Raw genomic sequence first — 8,052 nt, forward strand, 5'->3', positions numbered from 1 at the left:
GGGCCAACTCCATCATCTCCTACGCAAGGCTCAGCCTCCTGCAGTTCAAAGCGGTGCACGGAGCGCACCTAACCAGAACCTGAATAGACAGGGTTTTCCCGGAGGTGGAGGATGAATGTGAACAGTACCAGAGATGCCCGGCCAACCACACCCACATGTTTCGGCCTGTCCCAAATATGCAGGGTTCTGAGCAGCCTTCTTCGAGTAAATGTCCAAGGTTCTGAGGTGAGAGTGGAGCCGTGCACAAACGTGGCAATCTTCGGTGTATCTGAACAGCCAGAGCTACACATGGGGAAGTGGGCTGACGCCCTAACTTTCGCATCCCTAATCGCATGGCGGAGTATCCTGCTTGGCTGGCGATCAGCAGCACCCCCCACAGCTGCAGATTGGCTGGCACACCTGGCGGAATTTCTCCCTTTGGAAAAGATCAAATACACCATCCTAGGCTCGGAAGAAGGCTTCCGCACTGCAGCGGAACAATCAGTCGGCCTTTGCCAGGACCTTTTCGAAGCCAACAGCGAGCAGGGAAAAACTTGAGAAATGGGAGAAGACAGACAGGAACACTAAACACAATACTCTGGGGTAACGGGGAGCCGTGAGTAGGAAGCTTCGGGAACTACAGGGAGAAACACGGAAGGAGGGGGTCATTCGCCCCCTGTAATTCCCCCCACAAACCCACAAGGCAGAGGCAGAAACCAAAAAGGGAATGGAGGAGGAAAGGGACAATAGGATCAAGGGAACAATACACCCTGAACGATAAAGGTGTACCAATGAGGGGCGGGGAGGGGGGGGGGGGGGGGGCGGGGAGGGAGAAGGGAAGCGGGGAGCAAGACGCACCAAGACAGACAATATCAACATGTATATAAGAACCATTATATAAATATTAAATGTTACTGTGTATAAATTGAAATTACCAATAAAAGTATTACATAACAAAACAAGATCAATGCGAATGGGAGCAATGGATTTAACGTGGTGTCAAACCAGTTACATCCCACCCATCAGGGCTCAGAGAGATAGCTTGACCTTGTGAAACAGAACCAGAACACCTTGTTGATTATTTCTGAAGATTCAAGTTGAAACAGAGCAAAGTGCCCGATGTCGCAAGAGTCACCACCACATTTTTCTCCTTCCAATAGTTTTCTCGTAAATTCCGGCTACACATGGCAATAAATCGGTCAAAGGATAAAGCCACCGTGAACCAGACGGACCAGTCTGAGGCCGCACAGCCCAAGAAAGAGACAGTACTGCACAGAGGAATGATTTCCAGGAAATATTCGGAAAATAAATACTAACTGATTCGGCGCACCACGATCTCAAAAACGACTGTGGGAGGAAACCGGAGCACCCGGAGGAAACACACGCACACACGGGGAGGACGTGCAGACTTCGCACAGGCAGTGACCCAAGCCGGAATCGAACATGGGACCCTGGAGCTGTGAAGCAATTGTGCTATCCACAATGCCTGGAGCTGTGAAGCAATTGTGCTGTCCACAATGCTACCGTGCCGCCCTGAAATGAAAGCAAGCCTGCAGCTACACCAAGCAGATAAGCAGACGAATAGCGTGATGCCGTTCATTGCAATACGATTTTAGGACTGGTGCAATGATGCGTTGATGCCTGCTGTACCGGACCTTGGTGGAACGATACCTTGAGTATTTTGAAAAGTTTTAATATCTTTATCTAAGAACACATACACTTGTCATAGAGGGAGTTCAGTGTAATTGACCATACAGGTTTCTGGGATGGGTGATTTGATAGTTACAGTTGGGGGAATTACGGCGACACAGCCTGCATTCATTGTAATTTAGAATGATAGCGTAGAAATATCTGCCAGAGCTGAACAGGCTGGATGCAGAGATGATCTTTCCCCCGGCGTGGTCTGTAGGAAAAAGAGTGACGAGTTTTGGACACAGGGTCGGTCATTTAGGACTGACATGAAGAGCATCTCCTTAATTCAAAGAGTGGTGAAAGTATGGAACTCCGTGCCACGATAAGCTGCAGAGGTCAAATCACTGAATTTATTTCAGAAGGAAATGGACAAATTTCTATACCCTTAGAGCATCAACCAGTAAGAGAATGGTACTGAGGGCAGGGACACAATCAACTTCGCGGCCCAAATGCTGGGCAACCTGGTGGGGTGGGACAGCTCCCCCAACGAGCAGGAGATTGACAGGACTCTTTGGTCACGTCGACCAAACCCCAAGATGGGGAAGCAGCAGAGAGCGATAATGGACAATCTGCACGGTACCATGGCCAGGATTCGATCCTTCGGCGGGCTAGACAGACGAAGGCATGCAACTGGGATGACGTAAAATCAGAATCTATCAGGACATTTGGCAGACCTGGCAAAGCGCACGTCGGATATTAATTTTCATTGAAATATCTTTATTCGCATTTTTTATTTTTTGCAGAATAGCAACATAACAGAGATTGCACCTGATATTTACATGTTATGACGTTATTGTTTACAGTTTTTAACATATATTCTCTCCGTTCGCCGTTTCCCATCCCGCCCGCCCCCCCCCCCCCCCCCCCCCCACCCCCACCACCACCACCACACCTCCTGCCCCACTCCCGTTGATAGACAGGATCTTTGCTGGCACCAACTTACGCCATGGGTGTCACATTATTGTGGCCGCTCCTGTCTTCTGTGGTTTCTGTTGTTGTCCTTGTGTTTTCGTGAGGTGCGGGGGGCGGGGTGGGGGGGGGGGGTGCTGCGCCGTCCCCTTCGCGCTCTCTCCCCCATGTTTCTCTATGTGATTGCGTTTGGTTCGCTCCACACCTCCTCTCCCCTTCCCCCCTCTGCTACTCTCCATTGTGTATGTTCTCACCTGCTCTCCTCCACCCCCCCCCCTCCCCCAGTTACTGTTGATTTCGAACAGTCTTCAAACAGTCTTATGAATGGCCTCCACGCTTTGTGAAAACCTTCCTCCGGCGCTTGGATCGTGTACTTGATCTTCTCCAGGTGGAGAAATTCCGACAGGTCTGCCAGTCAGTTGGAAGCAGTGGGTGGTGCTGCTGATCGCCAAACGAGCTGGATTCTCCGGCGTGCAATTAAGGAAGCAAAAGCCAGGATCTGGGTCCCCTTCCTCATGTTTAGCTCTGCCCGATACCCCGAACAATGCCACTCTCGAGCACGGCTCCACCCTTATCCACACAACCTTGGACATCGCCTCGAAGAAAGCTGTCCAGAACACGACAATTCTGGAGAAGGAGCAGAGCATGTGCATGTGGTTGGCCGGGCCTCCCTGGCACCGTTCGCATTCATCCGCCTCCTCCGGGAAGACCCTGTTTATTCGCTTTCTGGTTAGGAATTCTCTGTTCACCACTTAAAACTGCATGAGGCTCAGCCTTGCGCAGGAGAAGATTGAGTTAGCCCCACTCAGTGCTTTGCTCCACAGTCCAAACCCACTGCCGTCCCGTGTTCGCCCTCCCATATGTGCTTAGCTTCATCTAGTTGTGTCCTTGCGCTTTCCAACAATCGTCCATAGGTGCGGCCACAGTTTACCAGCTCCTTACTGTCAGTGTTTATTAGCTGTTCCAGTAAAGTGTTTCACGGGGCCCTCGTGTGCCTCGCCGTCTTCCTGAGAGAAACTGTTTGACTTGCTGGTGCTCGAGTTCCTGTCCTCTCGGTAGCTCAGATCTTCTGTCAGTTTATCCAGCGTCACGAGTCTGTACCCTATGGAAAAGTCCCTGACGGCGAGCGTCCCCCATCCTGTCTCCATTATTTGAAGGTGGCATCCAGCATGGCTGACGGGAATTTTTGGTGAACGCAAATGGGAGCCATGCAGGTCATCTCGGTAGACCATGTTCGGTTCTCGTATCCATGCCCTCACACTTTTAGCTGTGGCAGTCCAGCGGTAGTATTACAGGTTCGGAAGAGCCAGGTCGTACATATTTTTCTTCCCATGCAGATCCTTGGGTTCTTTCCCCTTTCCCTCCACACAAACGCCATGGTAATTTTGTCTATCCCGTGGAAAAAGGACTTGGGATGAAGATCGGTATGGATCTGAACAGGAGGAGGAACCTCGGCGGTAGGTTAATCTTCATCAGCTGCACCTTTCCCGTCAGGGAAAGCGGGAGTGCATCCCATCTCTGAAGGTCCCTCTTAACTTCCTCCACCAGACTAGTCAGATTCCACTTCTGGATCCGTATCCTGTCATGGGCTATCTGGATCCTCAGGTGGTGGAAATTGCTATGGGTTAGATTTAATGGTAGATCCCCCAGCTCTGTCCCTCACCCGTTCAGGTTCACCGGGAAGGCTTCGGTCTAACCACGGTTGAATTTGTAACCCGAGAAAGCCTACAAATCTTCCAGGAGCTTCATGAGTACTTTCATGTCGTTCTGAGGGACGGAGATGTAGAGGAACACGGCATCTGCATAAGTGCTCTCTGCCCCCTCTTTTGATGCACGGTCAGCCTTTTGCGTCTCGCAGAGTAATCATCAGGTGTTCAATTGCCAAAGTGAACAACGCCAGGGCCAAAGGGCAGCACTGCCTTATGCCTCTGTGCAGTTGGAAATATTCTGAGCTGGTGTTGCTGGTCAGAACGCTCGCCTTGGGGACGTTGTACAGGAGTTTCACCCACGAAGTGAACCCTATCCCTAGCCCAAACCACTGGAACACCTCAATGAGATACTTTCTTTCGACTCTGTCCAAGGCATCTAGGAAGACGATCACCTCTGGTGTTCCCTCCCTGGATGGAGCCATTATTCCTTTCACCAGTCACCTGATGTTCGCTGTGTACCCTTGCCAAGGCCGTCTGGTCCTCTGTAACCACCTCTGGTACGCAGTTCTCCCAGCTCTGAGCCAGAACGTTCGCGAGTATCTTCGCGTCTGCATTGAGCAGCAAAATGGTCCTTTTGATCCGCATTCTATGGGGTTCTTGTATTTTGTGGGTATTAGCGATAAGGTTGCCTGTGTTAGCGTTGGGGCCAGGGTTCCCTCGCTAGCGAATCAGCAAATGTGTCTCGTAGGTGTGCGACCAGGTCTGGTGTACATTTTTATAGAAGTCCGCCGGGAAACCATCGTGTCGGCACCTTCCCCGCCTGCATGGAGCAGATGCTCTCTGTGATCTCTCCTATCCTATTGGTGCTTCCAGCTCGCCTAGTCTATCGTCCCCCACACTGGGAAGTCCAGTCCATCGATGAAACGTTTCATGCCCGCGACCCCGATGGGAGGGCTTAGCGGTGTACAGTCTCCGGTAGAAGGCTCAATTAACTTTTTTGGTTTGGCTACTAGTCCCCCTCTGCTGACCTTCCCCTTCCTTATCTCCCTTGTGGTTACCTGCATTCTCAGCTGGTGAGCCAGTCGGAGGCCTGCCTTTTCTCCATGTTCCTAGAAGGTCCCAGTGTCTGGCAGAGTTGTTTCACTGACTTCCTGATGGATAGTAGGGTAAGTCCATTTGTAGCTTTTTCCTCTCCGCCAGAAGTACTGTGGTGGGGGTCTCAGAGTAATTTCTGTCGATCTCCATGATGGAGTCGATAAGTTGTTAACTAGCCACCCTCTCTTCACTGTCCCTAATTGCCTTGTAGGCTATTATCTCTCAATAATCACCGCCTTCAGTGCATCCCAAAACGTGGAAGGTGAGATGTCCACCTTCTGGTTGATAGTGGTATACTCGCCTATGGCGTGTGATCTTTTCTTGCAGAAGACCTTATCGGCCGAAGGATCCGTGTGCAACCTCCATGAGAAGCATTCTGCATGGCTTGTGTGCAACCTCAGATCAACAAAATATGCAGCGCGGTCAGAGATGACTATCGCGGAGTTTTCCACTCTTACTATTTCTGGAAGCACCGATTTCCCCACTGCAAAGAAGGCAATGTGTGTATACTTTGTGCACAGAAATAACGAGAATTCTATCTCACAGCGATGTTGGAACCGGGATGAGCCCACTGACCCCATCTGCCCCATGAATGCTTCCAGTTCTCTAGCCATGCCGTCTTTTTCCCCGTTCTGAGGCTCGATCGATCCGTCAAAGTGGTCTGTACACAGTTAAAGTCGCCCCCCCCCCGCCCCCCCCCCCCCCCCCCCCACCCTCTCCACCGGCAAAGGTCGGACGGTCTGTGCCGATGTCTGGGATTTCCGCCATGGACTTTTTTATGAAAGTTGGGCGCCAAAGTTGGGAGCTTACTCATTTACCAGAACTACGAATGCCACGTTCAGGACACCGCTGACCATGACGTACCATCCAGCTTGGCCCGTAACCTTCCTTGTCGCCGTAAACCTGTCCTCTTACTAATTAGTAGGTCTACTCCTCTAGCCCTCGCCCCATAACATGAATGGTACGTCTTTCCCACACAGCCGTTCCTTACCCGCAATTCGTCCTTCTCCCTCAGGTGCCTTCTGCAGGAAGATTATGTTGGCTTTGAAACGTCTCAAATGGGCGAAAACACTGAATCGTTTCACTGGGCCATTAAGTATGTGTGTGTGTGGGGGGGGGGGGGGGTTGTCCCCGGGGGGGGGGGGGGGGTTGTCATCGCCACCAACTGTGTGTATGCCACATGGGTCTGCCCCTACACTCCGGAATATCCCTTTGTTTAGGGACCCTCAAAAGTGGCTGCTTGTGGCACCATCTTGGTTCATTCGACCTTCACCTTACCGGCCGAAACTAGTCCGAAAACAAACATTTCTTCCCATCGTCCTCCTTTTGAGTTCCTTCAGCACCCCTGCCCGCTGCGTCGCGTCCCCCGCCTATGCAATCCCACTCCCTGTAACAGTGCCAACCCCCCCCCCCCGCCCCCCCCACCCCTCCCCAGCCAGGCACTCCGTCTTCCTTGCTGCATCCTAACACAGAGCCTGGTCGGGAAAAGCATTATAATAATCTTTAATGCACAAGTAGGCTTACATTAACACTGCAATGAAGTTACTGTGAAAAGCCCCGAGTCTCCGCACTCCGGCGCCTGTTTGGGTACACAGAGGGAGAATTCATAATGTCCAAATTACTTAACAGCCCGTCGTTTGGGGCTTGTTCGAGTGAACCGGAGCTCCCGGAGGAAATCAACGCCGACACATGGAGAGCATGCAGACTCCACACAGAAAGTGACCCAAGCTGGGAATCGAACCTGGGATCCTGGAGCTCTGACGCAACAGTGCTACCCACTGTGCTAACGTGCTGCCCCTAAAATGCAGGTGGAGAATGTGGCAAACGGGCGGTACCCCGTTCTTGCACAGGGTTGACTTTCCCTGATAAAACTCGAACCTACGTTTTGCCATGTCCGTCCCAATCTCCTTATATACCCTGAGATTATGTCCTGCCCAAGTACTCAACCTGGTCTTTCTCGCCCACTTCAGAACCCTTTCACGATCGTCATACCAGTGCAGTTTCCCAATGACAACCCTCGGTTATTTCCCTGTCTTGGGGTTCGGCCTAAGCGACCTGTGCGATCTGCCGATATCAGGGGCGTTGGGAAAGCTGTCCCCCCCCCCCCGACGCAGTTGACCATCATTTTGGCGAACTAGCCGGTTGGGTCCCTGCCCCCAATACGTTCTGGAAGGCTCACAGTCCCAATGTTCTAATGTTGGGACCTGTTTTCTTCGTACTCGAATTCCCCTTTTAAATTGACTTGGGCCGCCACCATGCTTTTAACATTAGCCTCCAGCTCCATGATTCTGTCGCTCCGTTCCATCGAAGTTTTCTCTCATTCATGGATTGATTTTTCCTGAGCTTCCACCTCCATCTCCAATCTTTAGATCGTTTCTTGCATGGTGACCATCGCCTCTGTCATCGCCACCTCGAACGCCACCTAGACGCAGACCTTTATCGCCTGTTTCAGAGCGGGCAGTTCCTCATTGACGAATGTCTTCAATGCGTCTCCAGCTGGTGCTGGTAGAGGGCGAGCCGGGGTGGAGGAGGGGGGGGGGGGGGGATCTGGTGATCGTGTCGTCAGCCTCCCTCTCTCTTGCATGGCCAGGGACCCTCGCGTCTTGGTCCGCTGGCTCCTCTGTCTGCTGCTCGTTTTCTCTACCGTGACTCCTTCCGCCCTTTCGACCCATGCGCTCCTGTTTGCTGGCATTCTAATTCATTTATTATATTTTCACAGATGATCTTA

This window comes from Scyliorhinus torazame, chromosome 14 (assembly GCF_047496885.1).
Source record: "Scyliorhinus torazame isolate Kashiwa2021f chromosome 14, sScyTor2.1, whole genome shotgun sequence".
Lineage (NCBI taxonomy): Eukaryota > Metazoa > Chordata > Chondrichthyes > Carcharhiniformes > Scyliorhinidae > Scyliorhinus > Scyliorhinus torazame.